The following is a 16,331-nucleotide window of genomic DNA, read 5'->3' on the forward strand; positions in this document are numbered from 1 at the left end:
TCTGTAGCCCCACGCCACAATCAACCCGTCAAATTCAAATTTGGCGGAATAAAAAAATAAAATCATTAAAATGTCATTCTTTCACCTTGAAATTTGATTCATTATTTTTCCCAAGGTGCAGCCTCAATACACCAAAAATATATCTTTTTTTTAAATATCACTTGCGAGAAAGTTGGTATGCGTTGCAGCTCTGCTAAAAGATTTGTTTTTAATTACCTGTAAGATTTGAACTGAAACATATTTCCATGGGACATAACAGTATTCAAGAGGGAGCTTGGACCAGTCCCGAGAACTGTCTATGCAGCCACCACATCTGCGCAGTTTCCTGCTGCCTTCGAAGGGTCATGGCGGAATCTCAAAACTGTGGAGACTGTTCCCAAGGGAGCACGAAACAGTCGGTAGAACTAAGTAACCGCCGCATTTGCTTTACATTTACATTACTGCAAAATTGTGCTGGGTGAAGGGACGAATCTTGAAACAGTGAATGAGTAGAACAGCATAAGAATGATCATACAGATCTTTAAAAATTCAAAATCGAAATTGGCAGAATCAATGCAAAATAATAAAACACAAGACAAATTCTTGCGCTTTTCAGCTTATGTGGCTAATACAAACGCTGTGTAATGTTCATGTATGACACTGAGTCAAAATGCAAACATGCCTCGATAGTGTGAGCGGACTGATAATGAGTGAGGCATCGATTGTGTGAGTGCATGCAGGCATTAAACAAATTGGCTGCTCAATTTATTGCTCCTTTTTCCCTAAGTTGCTTTAAATTCTCTGCTTATGCTTTCTATATGATTTCCGTTTGGCACGTGTCAATGAAGTGTTTTTGAGATGATTGCACTGGCCTCGTAAATGCACCCGGAGTCAATATTTGCGCGGCTCTCAGTGCTGATCATTCAATATGTGTTTGTTACACTTCAACCAGCCAAGTGATTTAAGGCTGCTGTAAACAATTTTCTTCTTGCATGCAGGATGTATTTATGTAATCCACACTACGGTGTGTTTTACTTATGTCACCAGCATGTGGTGCTCTATGATTCTCAACTAATGGGTTGTGGGCTGGAAATGAGAGGGGAAAAAAACAAGAGAGGTGTCAGTTTATTAAATGTGGATTTAAAAAAAAAAAAAAAATTTTCCTGAATATTTTTTTTTAATGATGAATATTTCCATAAAACAGAACATTTTTGAAAAGGCCAGATTTTTTTACCCCTGAAAAATTGAAAAAAAGTTATTCCAGAAAATGTTTTGAAAAACAAACAAATATATATATATATATATATATATATATATATATATATATATATATATATATATATATATATATATATATATATATATATATATATATATATATATATATATATATTCCACCCCCCCTCTTTTTTCAAGTGAATGCATACACTTTTAGGTTTATGATCGTGGTACTGGCATCGCAGTGGTACTGATTTTATAAATATTGACTGTAATTGTAACTTTACTGCTGCGTTAGCTTAGGCTAAAAATAAACGCGCCATTCGTAACAGTATCATACATTTTCACATTTTGACAGGCATGTCTGAAACATCATTACTTGGGATGTAACACAACCTAGACCAACTAGTATAGGTAGTGTACCAATACACTAGAACCGCCACAATTTGTGGGTGACGAGGACAGAGCCCTGTGGGAAAATTTTGAAAAGCCACGAATAAATGATGCTACCAAAAATGATATATCAATGAAATCGGCTGGATGATATCAGCTCACGCTATCGCTCACATGTTTTCAAAGGCTTTTTTTTTTTTTTTGCATACACTGCATTTTCTTTATCTTCTGTATAAACGACAAAAGGAAATTGCAGGTCCCAGAGTGACAACAGTTGAACATCGCTGCTCGCTCCCAGCCATGTGATTGATTGACGCCGTGAGGAAGGAAGCCGTGCTAGTTCCACTTAGGCGAATCTGTATTGAAAAATAAATACAAGCGCAAGTGGCTGAAAAGCTCCCTTGTCAGCGCTATCTATGCTAACCGCTGCCATTCATTCCTTTAATGTGTCGCTAGTAAACAGTGGCAGGATGAGATTGGACTAATCAATAGTAGCGTATACTTTGTAAGTGTCACAAAGATTAGCAGCAGTAGGCCATCATTCACTTCACGCTAAAAGGATTCGTTTGCCCTCTAGGGCACGGTCGTAAACGCGACGTTAAAATGACATGCCTACGGTCAAATATTCGCCAGGTTTGTCAAACATTTCAATAAACGCCACACCTCATGTAGATGCCTCTTTGAAAGAACAGCTGGCGCCACAATGGGGCTGTGATTTCCTGAACAGTGGCCAATCACTAGACATGGCATCTGTAAAGCTGGTGCAGTCTGGATTCATTCATCCAGGACAAACGCGCACTGACACCTCCTCCAGGGTAAACACTTTAGCCTCAATAGATGGCTGGTGCTTTATGAAGCTAAGTAAATACAGTAGATGGCCCCAGCCACGATATGACAAAATACTATTTTAAAGTTACGAAAAGGAAAACCTTTAACCCTTATATCTAAATTAAATAAGCCCTTAATAAACACCTTCCCTCAAATGGGTGCCTCAGAAGATTATACAGTAAACGCCACTGGTTGCTCTGCAATATAGCACTCAATGTCTTTACAAAAAAAAAAAAAATAAATAAATAAAAATGACGCCTTACCTCTCGACACCTGGTATTCTCTGCAGTTGAGTAAATGCGGTCAATAAGAATACAGCCGTAGAATGTAAACATGCCAGAAGCCATCACACTCTCAAGCTTGTTTGTCACACGTTGCCAAAGACTGTTGACGCGTGAACACGCAAGTTGCACGTGTGAACCCACACGTGGGAAATTTCACGACTGCCGTAGCGTAAAGTCGAGCCTAGTGTGACGGCGGAAAGTTTGTGTCAGTGTGGCTTTCTCTGACTTCTACTAAAACGGGCGCGGTTGGCTGCATGGTGTGAAAAGGAAGCTAATGGGCCAGCTATTGTCTATTTTTCAAGTTATTAGACACACCTCTCAGCATGTGCCCATGCAACTACTGCCTAACATAATAATTTTACTATGTTAATTTATCCCACAGTCTCCATAAATGATGACTATTGTCCTTAAAGAGGCGGAATGTTTGATTTCGTACAGGACTGCGCAAGTGTACCTAATGCGGTGTCCTGTAGTGTGGACCTTCTTAGGCGACGCAACAGTGCCACCAAGTGGACGATATGATCACGTACAAGCTTTCATTGATTTCACCCACTGAATACTTAAAATACTTAAATACTTTTGTTACAATCATAATATGGACATTTAAGGCTCACATGTGCACAGGTAAGTCAAAAAAAATAATCGTACGCAAGCGATATTCAGTACTATACCAATAACACTGGTCAACAAATGATTACAATTTGTTTAATCTGAGATGCAAGCTTGCAAGCAAACCTTTCTAGATGTTTTTCTTATTGTAGCGCTGATTCTAAATCTGCTTGTGTTTTTTTTCTCTAGCACATCAGGTTTTCATAATACAACAAATAAATGAACAATGTATGTAATATATTCACTAATAGTTCTGCATTAAGGGTTCGTTTTTTTTTTTTAACTGTCATAGCTCGAAAGCAAGGTAAAATCCATATTACGCAAGCTTTTATCGGTCAAACTTCAAAACAACAAATATCTCAAGAACCTGAAAAAAATAGACATTTTTGAAATCAGTGTCAAAAATAAGTTGAGGTAAACATGAAGCCATCTCTGAATAAAATTTGCTGTGGACCGCTTGGCACTGTTCTACTGTCACTTTTGTTCTGCTCACTTCTTATTTTATTAGCTTTACCAGAACCAGGATGTGGGTCATTTCCTGCGCAGCGCACCCCCTCCCCGGCACCTCCTACGTTTATTCCTCCTGAGAGCCCCGTGAACTCCTCATCCGCTCATTGTTATTTTCAAACGGGTCCATGGATGGAGAAATTGAAACTTCTAATTAAATTCCTCTCCGTAGACAATGTGCACATGACAATACACAAAGCGGCCTCAGGAGAACATGATCTGATTAGCATCTCTCTTTTTTTTTTTTTTTTTGTTGTGTGAGTTTTGAAATTGAAGATGAGCAAAAAGTCATCAGGCCCCTGTTGAAGTCACATCTTCCCCAAGGGAAATTTGGGGAGTCACTTCAGGGACAGATAACACTTTGAAGTGGGCAGAGTGAAAGTGGAAAATTTTGTAATGAGGTGAATGACTCAAGTAACATTTAAAAATATGAAGTCAATCCAAGTTACGGCCTCTGAGTGTACAAAAATGGACTATTATTGGGGATTTATCGCTCGGCAAATAATAAGAGTGAGTTAAAAAAGAAAACAATTTAAGTCACCATCAGAGGTCAGTGTTGACCCATGGAAAGATTGCACCAATGAAGACATCACTGCGTTTCCTGTTTCTCCCGCAGATGCTGCACTGACTTCTCCCCTAAAGCCTAAAAGTATTTATTGTCTTTATACAGATATGGTTAGTTAACATTTTATATGCATATAAAATTTGCTGCTTGCAGCTGGAAAATAAATATTTTTAAATTTAAAAATATCGCATCAAATGTAAATATGTTTACATAAAAATAATGTATCTGCCTGGCCGTCTCATTTTTTAAGTTATTTTATTTTTACTTCATATTTACATTCAATTTTTTAAATATACATTTTAAAAGTAACTTTTCTACATTACTTTTCTATTTATTGTACATTCTTATTCAACATTTTATGAAGGCATATTTCATGAAATATTTTTATTTTAAAATGAATTTTTAGCTGTGTAAGCAGGACGTTTATTCCCGGATTATTTTATTAATATATACATTTAAATTCGATCAGCACTTGGACAAAATCAAGAGGCGTCTCAATGCATTGTAATTAGCAAAATGTAAACATACAACACGATTTTGAAAAATCGTATAGTTTTTCCATGGGTGGAGCAACACAGGAGACGGACAATATAACAATAATTACATAAACCTTTATCCGTTGTGAAAAAAATGCCGCATTTTACTTAATCTGTCAGTTGTGAAATTCTTGTCTGTCTTATTATACTGCCCTCAAATGGCCAAGACCCCAAAGAAGCACAATGTCTATTCAACGAAAAAAAAAAAAAAAACATCAAATAAAATTGCCATGACTGTTTTTACAAAGTACTTCAGACTTCTGTTTTTCTAATTAGAAATGAAAAAAAAAAAAAAAAAATTCAAAAGAAAGCTGGAATGCATTAACAGCATTCTCATTGAAACGCTAGTTGTCTTTTTCTCTTATTCACCTGCAGCAGTCAAGTGAAATATTTGTCCTTGAAAGCGCCAACCACAATGGACATCATATAACACGGTGTCATTTCTGAATATCGTCCCTTGCTTTGGGTTTGTTTTAGTTTTTGCCCTCATGCACTATCCCCGCTTGGTATTCCCTCCCACACTTCCAATTATCCTTGACACGATAAGACGGCGTAATGTGACACACAAGGGCAAACGGCGGCTCCGCGCATAAACGGATGGGCCGGCTGGACGGCGTATTCCCTTTTCAACAGTTCTCGAAATGCTTTTGAAACCCCCACTGACTTGTTTATTAATCGACGTGCGATATTTGCACGGTTGCTTACGAGCGCGGAAATTGCGAAATCAGTGCGCGCAAAACTCCCGGCGTGGGCCAAACAGATCACAGCCATGTCGACCAAGATGCACATGGAGAAATAATTCAAAAGGTAACGCTCACATTAAGAATTGATGTGAATCTTCCAATGTTCTTTTAATCCTCCATTTCCTATCCCAGCTGATTTAGGTGTGCGGATGGAAGGATTTTCGGGTTGACGGGCGTCAGATTTGCTGCCCGTTTTAAATGTTTCCGATGCCAGGAGCGGTCACCATACTTCCTGTTTACACCGAGTCTCATTTCATATTTAGTGTCAAACTAAACAGTGTGCTGCCAGCTAGTGGCCAACAGTGCGATTACACCAAATAAACAGGCGGTGGAACAATATCGCATTATAAAATGTACAAAAAGAATCCACAAAATTGAAGGAGTGAAAATCAGTTTGCTATTCACCAACCCCCCCCTCCCGACTGGTGATTTCTTTTTTATTCCTTTATTTTTTTTACATGCTCATTCTGATTCACCTTATAAAATGCCACAAGATGGCAGCAAAACAATATTTTTATATTAGACATTGTTGGCTAACTAAGGCACAAAAAAAACGGCAACTCATCTGAGCTGCATTTAGTCATTTCTGCATTCCAAAGCAACAATTTGTGTATAAACACGGCCCACTCCCACACTGTCGTCCTGTAACGCGGCGGCGCCTCCACACATCATCTGCTCGCTATCCACCTAATGCCTCCCTCGCGGCCGCCCGCCGAGCATCAATCTGCGGCGGAATGAACGGCGGTGGCGAAATGTGCTCGCAAATGACATCTCCTCTGACGGGCAAACCGCCGATTCGTTTCCGCGGCTTATGTGCCGTGATGAAAAGGCGGCGTTGTGAAAGCCACTTTTGAAAGCGACAAAAAGGGGCAAATATACGAGCAGACTTGGTCACAATTAAAGTTCAGAGTTCACCGCCTGCGGCGTTTGCATCAATTAGTCAGCTCATTAAAGGCCATTAAAAACAGTGATGCGCATCTCGTCCTAATGACACCGAACGAGTACAGTAGTGTAATCACCACGCAATTACCTCTCGGATTAGATCGCCAAGCTTGTGCACTTGCTAAGAAACTTACAGTATGTGCTTGTTTCTGTTTTACATCTTGTGGGTTAATTAGTGCAATTCGTGTTAAGGGGAAGTGGAGCTTAAAACAAACACAAGTTCGCTATCGTGTGCTTTAAATATAAAATGAACATTTTTAAGATGTCAGGTGAAATTTGTTCTCCATTGTTTTTATATTCAAATACAGTTTTGATTCAGTAATTTATGAATATTTTTGGAGTTTAAAATGTATTTTTTAGCTGTAACCGGGATACTTTATTTTGTTTTTTCCCTCAATATAATTCATTCAATATTTTTTTCCATTCAAAATGGCTTGCAAGTGATTCACGCTATACTTTAATTTCATTTGCGTATACAGTGACCAGCCTCCTCTTTAAGTGAGAAGCCATTTTTTAATCCTAGCATCCACAGTCAAATTTTCATGACATAAAATGCTCGCGTATCCAGAACCTTGCTCAACACATTCATAATAAAGCAGGCTCAATTCGAAGTGAAAAGAAATGTTTTGCTGAGCTTATTTTTCTGGATGAAGCCACTTTATTTGTCTACTACCTCACACGCTGATTTGCATTAACATTTTAGATGATAAATGTCTTGTTTGAATATGTAGTTGACATAAATGAATCGAGACAGTGTCATGGGATCTAAGGATCGCGTAAGAATGTGAAAATAGCAGGAAAGTCACGGGTATCCCAAATTTTCCTAAGACTGCATATGGGCTGGGCATGGCCTGTGTTTGATTCCATTTATAGTCACTGGCTATGCTTAATGTAACATCGCTTGCTGATTTGGGTTCAAAATAAACACTCAAACATGTCAAAAAATGTGGCCACTCAAGCAACATTCTGCTTCCTATGAGTTTCCATCGTAGCGCACTAATGCCACTTGAATTGTTTATGCCGTTTCGCAGCTCCCTTCGCCCCCGCCCCCAACCATCCCGATATCCAACTTTGACAAATGGCGTGGCGTCCGCTCCGCTCTGATGGATGCCTTTGACTGATTAAATGAGATGTCTCCGCAGCGGCTGGCTTTAAGGTATGACAAACCCATTTTTACAATGCTCTCGGTCATGGTGCCTGCACGTTATGGGGCCACGTGAGCGCAACAAATAAACAGGAAAACATTTTTTAAAAAAAACAACAACAAAAAAAAGTTGCCTTAGAACTGAGTCAGAATCATCTTGGGACACAAGAACAAGAAAGTCACTAGTTAACTGGTAGTTTTACTATGTATTGTGATGTCCTATTATTACTAAAAAAAAACCCAAAAAACCCCACTATATATATATATATATATATATATATATATATATATATATATATATATATATATATATATATATATATATATATATATATATATATTTTTTTTTTAAAGCACCATATTAACTTCATGTCTTTTTTCTCATTTAATTAATTATATTTGTGTGATTCAGCTTCTAAAGATTCCAGCAAGATTTTTTTTTTTTTAATGTTGATTATTAAATGTTACAACAGAATACAAATGCTCAAATGTGAGTGTTCATGGTTGAAAGAACATCCGGAGAACTCCAGCTGTGAGCATGTTCGCATTTAATTGATGTAATTTTATAATTTGTACGGTCTCGAATGAAAGTAGACTTAAGTGTTGTTTGAATGCTACAACAGACTTTAAGTGCTCCAATATGGTCGAGTTCAGCACACCTGGCAAACGTGTGCGTTTTTTGGCTTGGTTGTTTATGAAATGTTGAAACAAACTGCAATGGATCTGTTGAGCATATACATGGTTTGAAGTGCAAAATTGTTTGTTTTTTCAGACTACTTTTTTTCCTGTATTATGGATTTTATTATTTTTTTTAAAGCCAAAAAAAAAAGCCGCCAAAAAACAAATATTCTGGAAAACTGGAAAATAAAAATAAATGAAGAGTGATCTTATTCAACAGACTTTAGCCCAAATGACTCAAAATGTACGTAAAAGTTAAATACAACCGAACTGTACCTAACAAATGCTACATTACACCATTCAAAATAAGTGTAACACTATGCCAAGTTTGAACACTTAATTCAGCGACTCATTGTGTGTACCACTAGAGGGAGCCCCTGTACCACTAGTGGCCTTCCTCCCACACTTTGAGAATCACTCGCCGAGCACGTTAGCCTCTATCTGATCTTATCCTCTACGCCTCGACTGAAAGCGAGAGCGCAAGCAAGCAAGCGAGCAAGCGTTTGAATTTAATATGGATTTGGGACAGCGCGAGCCGCAATCTCAGCCATGCAAAGTTAAACACGAATGTGGCGCGCCGACTCCCCCCATGAATTATCCATTTGGGGTCGGCGCCTTATTTCGTTTCGTACCGTGCGCTAATGGAGGCGCGAGTTGGCAAGGAGGATAGCGCCGGAGACTTTGCGCTGCCAACTTCACGGCGGCTTTTGTTCACGGATGCTCATTAGCTCACGTTCTCCAAAATGAAGCGTTAAACATTTAGAGCCCCCGGCGCTCATGGAATACTGTTCTTAAGGCTCGACGTGTGCATTATACATTCGCGCTGTCGCGCGAGTGCAAGCGTCCACACCGGAATCTCTGCGGTTGAACGCAGTCCGATCCTCAACGCTGACAACTTTGCAACTGGTAAACGGGGCCGCAAGATTTCCGATTCGTTCGTCGTCAACGCCCAGGGCGCAAATTGTCGACCTTTCTGAAATATTAAAACGCCGTTGTCACTGTAACTACAATTAACGTCCAATGAAATTGCCGTTTGAATATGAGACTCACCTTTCCTTCCCTTCTCTTCTCTCCCTCGTGCGGCTCCCTCTTTTGAAATCGCCAGTGCAAAAAGAAAAAGCAATCACAGCTTGAATTCCGTATTCATACGAGCAGAACGCCAGTCCGCTGTGTACAAAAAGCTTTCGGCGCAAACCTCCGCTTCGCCGTAAATTCCGCACTTGACATTCGAAGCTTAATACTAGAGGTCAGGTTCTGAGCGTTTGCACTTCATTCTCGTTTATTTATTTAGGTATCGGGAGTGATTTTCAATGGATGAGTCTGTATGGAAAGCAATTTGAGAGGAGCGGGCCATTTATCAAGCCACGTCTGAATAGTAATTTATTTTCGCAAGTCCGCCGTCTACGCTTTGTAGTTCGTTCTCGAGCAAAACACTATACTGTACCTTTCCTTTTTTAAAAATGTGTTTGTTTCACTGTTAGTGGATGGATATTGATGCGACCTCTGCACATGCTGCGCATACGTAGAGATACACGATATCCACTATGCTGCACAAAACAGCTGTACTATTTAGACACAATCTGCAAGCGCCGCTTTGAATATTTCTTTAATTATATTTCGGCGAATGCAGATGCCGCAAGGGGCCTCCGGCTGCGTTTCGTCTCCTTACAGATGTTTGACTGAGCCGCAATTTCAATTTTTTTCGCCCCCGCTTTGAAGGAGGTTAAAAATGAGCATGCAAGAGAAATGTGTGCGCCATTTCAACAGAACTTGATGGTCATTTGCTCACCACTTTGGTCAGAAGCGATGCTTGTACGCGCGCTAATGCTAATGCTAGTGCTAGTGTTGGAAAGAGATGTTTGGCATGTCAAGTCTACAGTCGTATTATTTTCAAGTCCCTGCTGGAGAAACATTCCCGATGTGTTTTTCCCACCTTTTAACGAGCCAAGGATTTTTTTTTTTTAAATGTATTTTTATTTTTTTTAAATCATATCCACTGTTCGGCATTCACAGGTTGACCTTTTCGCAAATTGTGGGGAACTTATTCATTGTTATTTGCTGAAAATCGTACTTGTCTAATATAAAAATATTGCTTTTGCTCCATTTTGTGGCCAGGGAACTATGTTGATGTGATGAATGGAGCTTCATTTAGTCAAGCCATAGCCTTGTCTAAGAGAAATCACGTGCTAACTTGATGCACTTATAAACCATTTGGGTCCTTCAAACCGAACAGTATATATTGAAATAACGACTATTCTGTTGACGGGCAACGGATGGCTACTCAGATTAAGTGTACCTAGCGCCATCTAGTGGAAGAGAATTTTTCTGCCTGCCCCTATACATCGCAGGCAGAGATGGGTGAGCAACGATAACTTATGTGTAGTCAATAAATTATTATAATGGAGCAATTAAGTGAAATTGGTTCATTTCCCAGTGGTTGGGACTCACTGGTGTAATTCATTAAATTGCTCCGCATCTGTTTTTTTTTTTCGTTCCTTTGAGCCATTCTGAGCCATCTATAAGTTTCATCCGGCATGAAATTGAAATGAGTGCATCTGGCAGGGAAAAAAAAAAAAAAAAATACCCACTCCCTTTCTCCCGGGGGGGATTCACCAGCGTTGATTAATTTTTATCTAAGCAATCTCCGTTGGTTTGGGGGCATCGCTGACAGCGACAAAGAGGGGGGGAGCAGGGCGAGACGGTTCAGGCAACAAGACTGAATAATGAAAATAAAGCCAAGTGACATTTGTGAGCTTCAAAGTCAGATGTTTTTTTTTTTTTTTTTTTTTTTAACTTCACGACCTGCTGACTGCTGCTAGAAGTGTTATCTTCTTTTGATAAAAGATAAGGCCCACTGTAGTGCTGCTCTGCTGGTGCATAAATCAAAAGGCTGATTTAGAAAAAAAAAAAAAAAAAAAAGTTATAGTGCCACTTCAGCAGATGACACTTGCCCCTTGTTTAGCCTGCACTTGATCAGATGAAGATATGGCGGAAAGGTGACATGTGGTCTACTCAACCGAGTCCACCACTGGAGCTGAAGTCTTACGTTATCTGTCTGACATCTTTTTTTTTTTTTTTTTTTTTTTCCCCCTGACATTTAATGGCCCCGAATTACCGAGGAAACACAATAGTGAGTGAACAATGAAGGAAAAAAAAAAGGAGGGTTTACAATTCTGTATTATTACAATAGAAAGTCTGAATTTTATCAAGTTGGTTCCTGGCCCTGATGGTTCTCTCGTCCTTTCTCTGACAATATGGCGGCACCGTACAATTATTCATGAAGACGCTAACCCTAAAGGCCCCCGGGGTCTCCATTTCGGATGCATGCGTGCCAACTTTAACACTAGCAATTTGTTTGCCGATCATCTTGAGAGCGCAAGAGTACTGCAATTTTCTTGCTCTCCTATTTTTGTTCCCAAATCCTCCCAAAAATACTATCGCATTGTATTTACATGGCGCTTACAAAATGAGAAAGGAAACAAAGCAAAGCCGAGCAAAGCTCAGTGGCGTCCACACACCTGCTCGTGTTGGATGCAGCACTTTGTTGTTTTCCTGCCATTTGGCTTCACAGGCGCGCTTGTCGGCCGCGCTTTATTCCGTATTCCGTAGTGGAAACCACCTCGTCCGTGTCATTTTTATTTTATTTTTTTCTTTAACTGCAGAGATGACAGTACAAGCTCTGATGTATTTATTCCAGTTGAACGACACTAACAGCCGCAGCGCTGCTGGATTTATGAATAGGGCAAACACTTGAAGAACATCGGCTTTTTTTATATTTATATATTTGAGCGTTCGCCACAGCTTAAATGGAGCTAGAAAAATAAGACGGCTGCAGAGTAGTTTCAGTGAAGGTTTGTGCCGCCGCGTCCCGGAAAGTGAAGCGGAGAACGTTACAAATGTGTCAGGTGTTTGCGTTTAGTCAAGGTGAGCATTCACGGAGCCAGAACATCAACAAATTGGAGAAAAAGATGTAGTGGCGCCAAAACGGGCACAGAAACAAAGTCGAATGCCAATGTCAACTCAAAATCTGATCAAAATAAATAGTCCATTTTAAAAACTGACCAGAAGTTCGGGGACGATTTGAATGAAAACTCGGCAGACTTCAAACTACAAAGAGACCACCTAATGATCTCATTTTTGTGATATCACCATATTACGGGAAGGGCAGCATCGACGGATTCCGTTTTACACAAAGGATTTTAGAGTCCGAGGTCTGACTAGTTGAGATGAGTGCATGGAAAAAAAAAAGAAAAAGTCCTTCCAAAATATATTGAAGCGTGCCTTTCTAAAGAGGTCAAAAACGTGTTGCTGCACAAGCAATGGAAGAAATCATTCTTCAAAATAATTTAATATCATTTTTGAACACAGCACAGTGCCAGAGGAGATTAAAAAAAAAACGGAACGCAAGTAATTCAGGTTATTATTTCAAGGAAAGACACATAAAAAATATATTTCCCTCTGTGGTATCTGCGTAGCTGGAAGTGCATCCCGCAGGTGACGGGCCACCGAGCTGGCGCGGCGGCACTTTTAATTTAACTGCTTATAACCTAATGTGGACCTAAGATGCGCCGATAAGACCTGCAGCCGCTAAACTGATAAATGCCTTTCTCACAGCCATGCTAGAGTGTTGCGCCGCCGCTATAATGATGCGCCTTCCTCAGGCAAAACTGAAAATGACGCTCACCAGAGACCGGTCTAGAGCAAGTCGGTGTTTTGAAAGTGACCCGCAGCCAGTGGACCGGACTGCACTTTGAACTTGTGACTTTTATGGAGTGAGTGCTCCTGGCGGGCAGTGTTGGCGCAGGGGAGCAAAGGTTTACATTATGATTCGCATAATTGGCGAACTAAGCTAACAAATTTACCAACAATACAGCTAAGAATTCACTCAACTTAACATTGTAGCTGACCGACCAACCAACCAGAAAGAACTAGCTAGGTAACTAGCCAACTAGCTAACTAAATAACAAACTCTATATATAGCTTCTATAAGCCAATCAACCAACTAGAAAGCTCACAACTGAAACAACTAAGAAAGCAACCCACACATTCAGTCACCACACCGATGTGTTGCGTCCGGTGAGCGCAGTCATGTGTCCACGTTAAGCTAACTGAGGTGGCAATGTTGCTCAGCCATCAGTATTCCCGTCTTCTCCTGTCTGGCCTCGGACAAGCGAAGTCGCACTAATGACCTCCTGTGATGCTTCCAGCAGCATCGCGTAACCACAGCAAACCCCCGTCCCCACCTGTATCGCCATCCTCCATCTTTCTCCGCCGCTACTTTTGGCTCTGAGCAGCTGACACTTGAAGTGAAATAAGCCAGTGGGACAACAAAGAGCCGTAGGAGGCCGTCCCCACTCGGGGACTCTCATGTCACTTCAGCGGCCGTCTGTGCTGTTGCAATGCCAGGGCCCTTGAGCTTCAGAGGGGCGCCGTCAGTGATCTCCTCCCCTTATGCTCTTCCATTCCAACAAGTGTTCGCCGCCGCACAATAGCCGCGGTTGTCGAGACAAGATGACGCGGGAGCGCAAGTGTCACATGACATGTGTCAGGCAAAGGTGCTGTACGAACACAAGACCTTTGACACTTTTTAAATTTAATGACGTATAGGGTTATACTGACAAACTAGGGAGGTATTGATCAAAGTAGCTAACCTGCAAAAGAACCGGCGTACCAACCTAACCAACTGCTAACTATTCACAAATTAACTAATACACAAAAAATAAGAACCAACAATCAACAATGACAAAAAAATGTTTTTTGATAGTCGTTTTACTAATCAACATACTCAAACAAACCAACAAAAGTACCAACTAGTTAACTAGCGGATTTAACAAGTAGCTGGTGCTAGCAAATTAGCTACAAATCCATCTAACGAACCAAGTATGTAGCTAACATACGAACGTGTGAACTCCTAACTAGCTAGCTCGTAAAGTAGCTAAATATCAAGCTAGTTAGATATCTATTTTAGTAAGTAGCTTAATATCTAAGTAACTAACTAGCTACTGTAGCTAATTAGCGATATACAGTATTTAACCAATCAACTAGCTAGGTTGCCAATTTATGAACCGACCAAAAATAACACATTTTTCCACACTGACCATAGTTTGGGAATTCCTTGACTACGTGATGGTCAAAGTACATATGCACTATTTTAGGCCAAATCTGTAAAGTAAGTCCAAATCAAGCCATCTAGGTCAAACCCTCGGTGTTGTCCATCATTAGTCAGAAACATGAATAAAACAAACAATGAACTGGAATAAAAATAAGATAACGAGGACTGGAACATGGTGTTAAAAATGGTTATTGGGTCTGCGTTGGCTCCCTGAAGGGCTGAATAATGTAAAATGGCTGACTCAATGTGTTGCTTTTAGCTTTTTGCCATGTGAGTAAACCTCATTAACGGTTCAAGGCGAGCTACCTATTCATGAGCTCCCATGAATGCTTTTCAATATTCCTCGTCTATATGTACGCTCTGCTCACATGGGCCAGGAATGAGACGCAATCTTTTTTGCATGAGGACTGACCTACATGAGGGGAACTCAACTAGGTTAGGCTGTGATGTGCTGGGAGGCCGGCGGGCTCCTTATTATTCAAGAGCTTGGAGCTTCTCATCCAGTGACCAATACCATCCGCTGATTATATATACTTTGTATATATATGTGTGTGTATATATATGTATTTGTGTGTGTATGTGTGTGTGTATAGACACATATATATGTATACTGAATACGTGTAAAATACATTTGTATATGGAATTGATCCTTTTATTCTTATTATTTATTTATTTTTTTTTAAATAGGGTTTTTATGACGAATAAATATCCAATTCAATTAGAAATAGAAATACAAATAGAAATAATCTCTTCCAGGATCGCCTGTCGTAGTAAAAATAGATAAATAAAATGAGTAATGAGTACAATTTTAACAAAGTCATCAAGACTATTGAAAAAAATATATAATTTCCAGTGTGTAAATCCTTTCTTCTCGTGGTAGTTTATATCATAATATATTGTAATACAAAGTGGTGATTTTCCTGCTCACGTCCTGTTGAGGCTTCACTTTTCCCTAAGGCCTTGTGAAAAAAGCGACCGCAGACATTTTATCCAAAACCTTTGACGCTCATTGACCTGTGAAAAACAATTCCCGCTGATTTATGGTCAAATTTCTGAATTTCGAAATTCCATTTTCACTGTTTCCCAACATGATATCATTATACATGATACTATTACACATCTTGTCATCGTTGAACAAATCGCATCGGCGATCTTTTCCCCCAATGGATTGGGAATTGTGCGGAGCTTGTGGGATGCCACCCGCAAGCTCAACGCAGACATTTTGGTGATTTTGTGTGAGGCAGTCCGCCCACCAGCCGCAGTCATGCTGAATAACATAGCAGCCGCTGATGTAAGCTCACACATTGCATTTTTCATGAGCTCACTTAACTCGGGCGGTAATGAGTCTTTTTAAAGCTCGGCTCTTCTCACATTGTGGCTGACACTCCACAAGTGACTTGAGTGTCACTTGCCATGTCTCTGCTTTTCTCCATGATAATCGTATTAGATATCGTTACGCAACCTGAACGTTCATTTACGAGCCCAGATGCATTGCGTGAGTGTGTTTCAGGGCTATAATTGAACCTTTTAGATTCTCTATAGTATTTTCCCTCTACAGTGTTCTATATCAGTCATCTCTCTGTACGGTTTGTTCATATTTGTCAGGGTTGGTGCACAAGCTAAAGCGGCTGTAACTTGAATTGTTTTAAAGCAGCGGCATATGAAATGTCAAGCGGTGTCACTCCAAGTAACGGATGTGCGGCAAATGATCAACTCTGCAACTTTTTCTCCCCGCCGTCGGAGAAAATAACTTATTGCTTTTCTGTCACCCTTTTTACGGTTGGCTCTCACCG

The 16,331-nt window shown here is 40.0% G+C and overlaps 1 long non-coding RNA gene across 2 annotated transcripts in view; it reads left to right on the forward strand.

The window, feature by feature from the left end:
- LOC147128904 (uncharacterized) overlaps positions 1 to 16,331 on the forward strand; it is a 53,300-nt gene that overhangs the window by 10,084 nt on the left and 26,885 nt on the right. For both annotated transcript variants that reach the window (XR_015082603.1, XR_015082602.1), the window contains exon 3: positions 7,636 to 7,760. This is a non-coding gene — a long non-coding RNA (uncharacterized LOC147128904). The remainder of the gene's footprint in view (positions 1 to 7,635; positions 7,761 to 16,331) is intronic.

The sequence above is a fragment of the Filicampus tigris genome, chromosome 19 (genome assembly GCF_054856515.1).
Source record: "Filicampus tigris isolate MCC_2025a chromosome 19, RoL_Ftig_1.0, whole genome shotgun sequence".
In the NCBI taxonomy this organism is placed as follows: Eukaryota; Metazoa; Chordata; class Actinopteri; order Syngnathiformes; family Syngnathidae; genus Filicampus; species Filicampus tigris.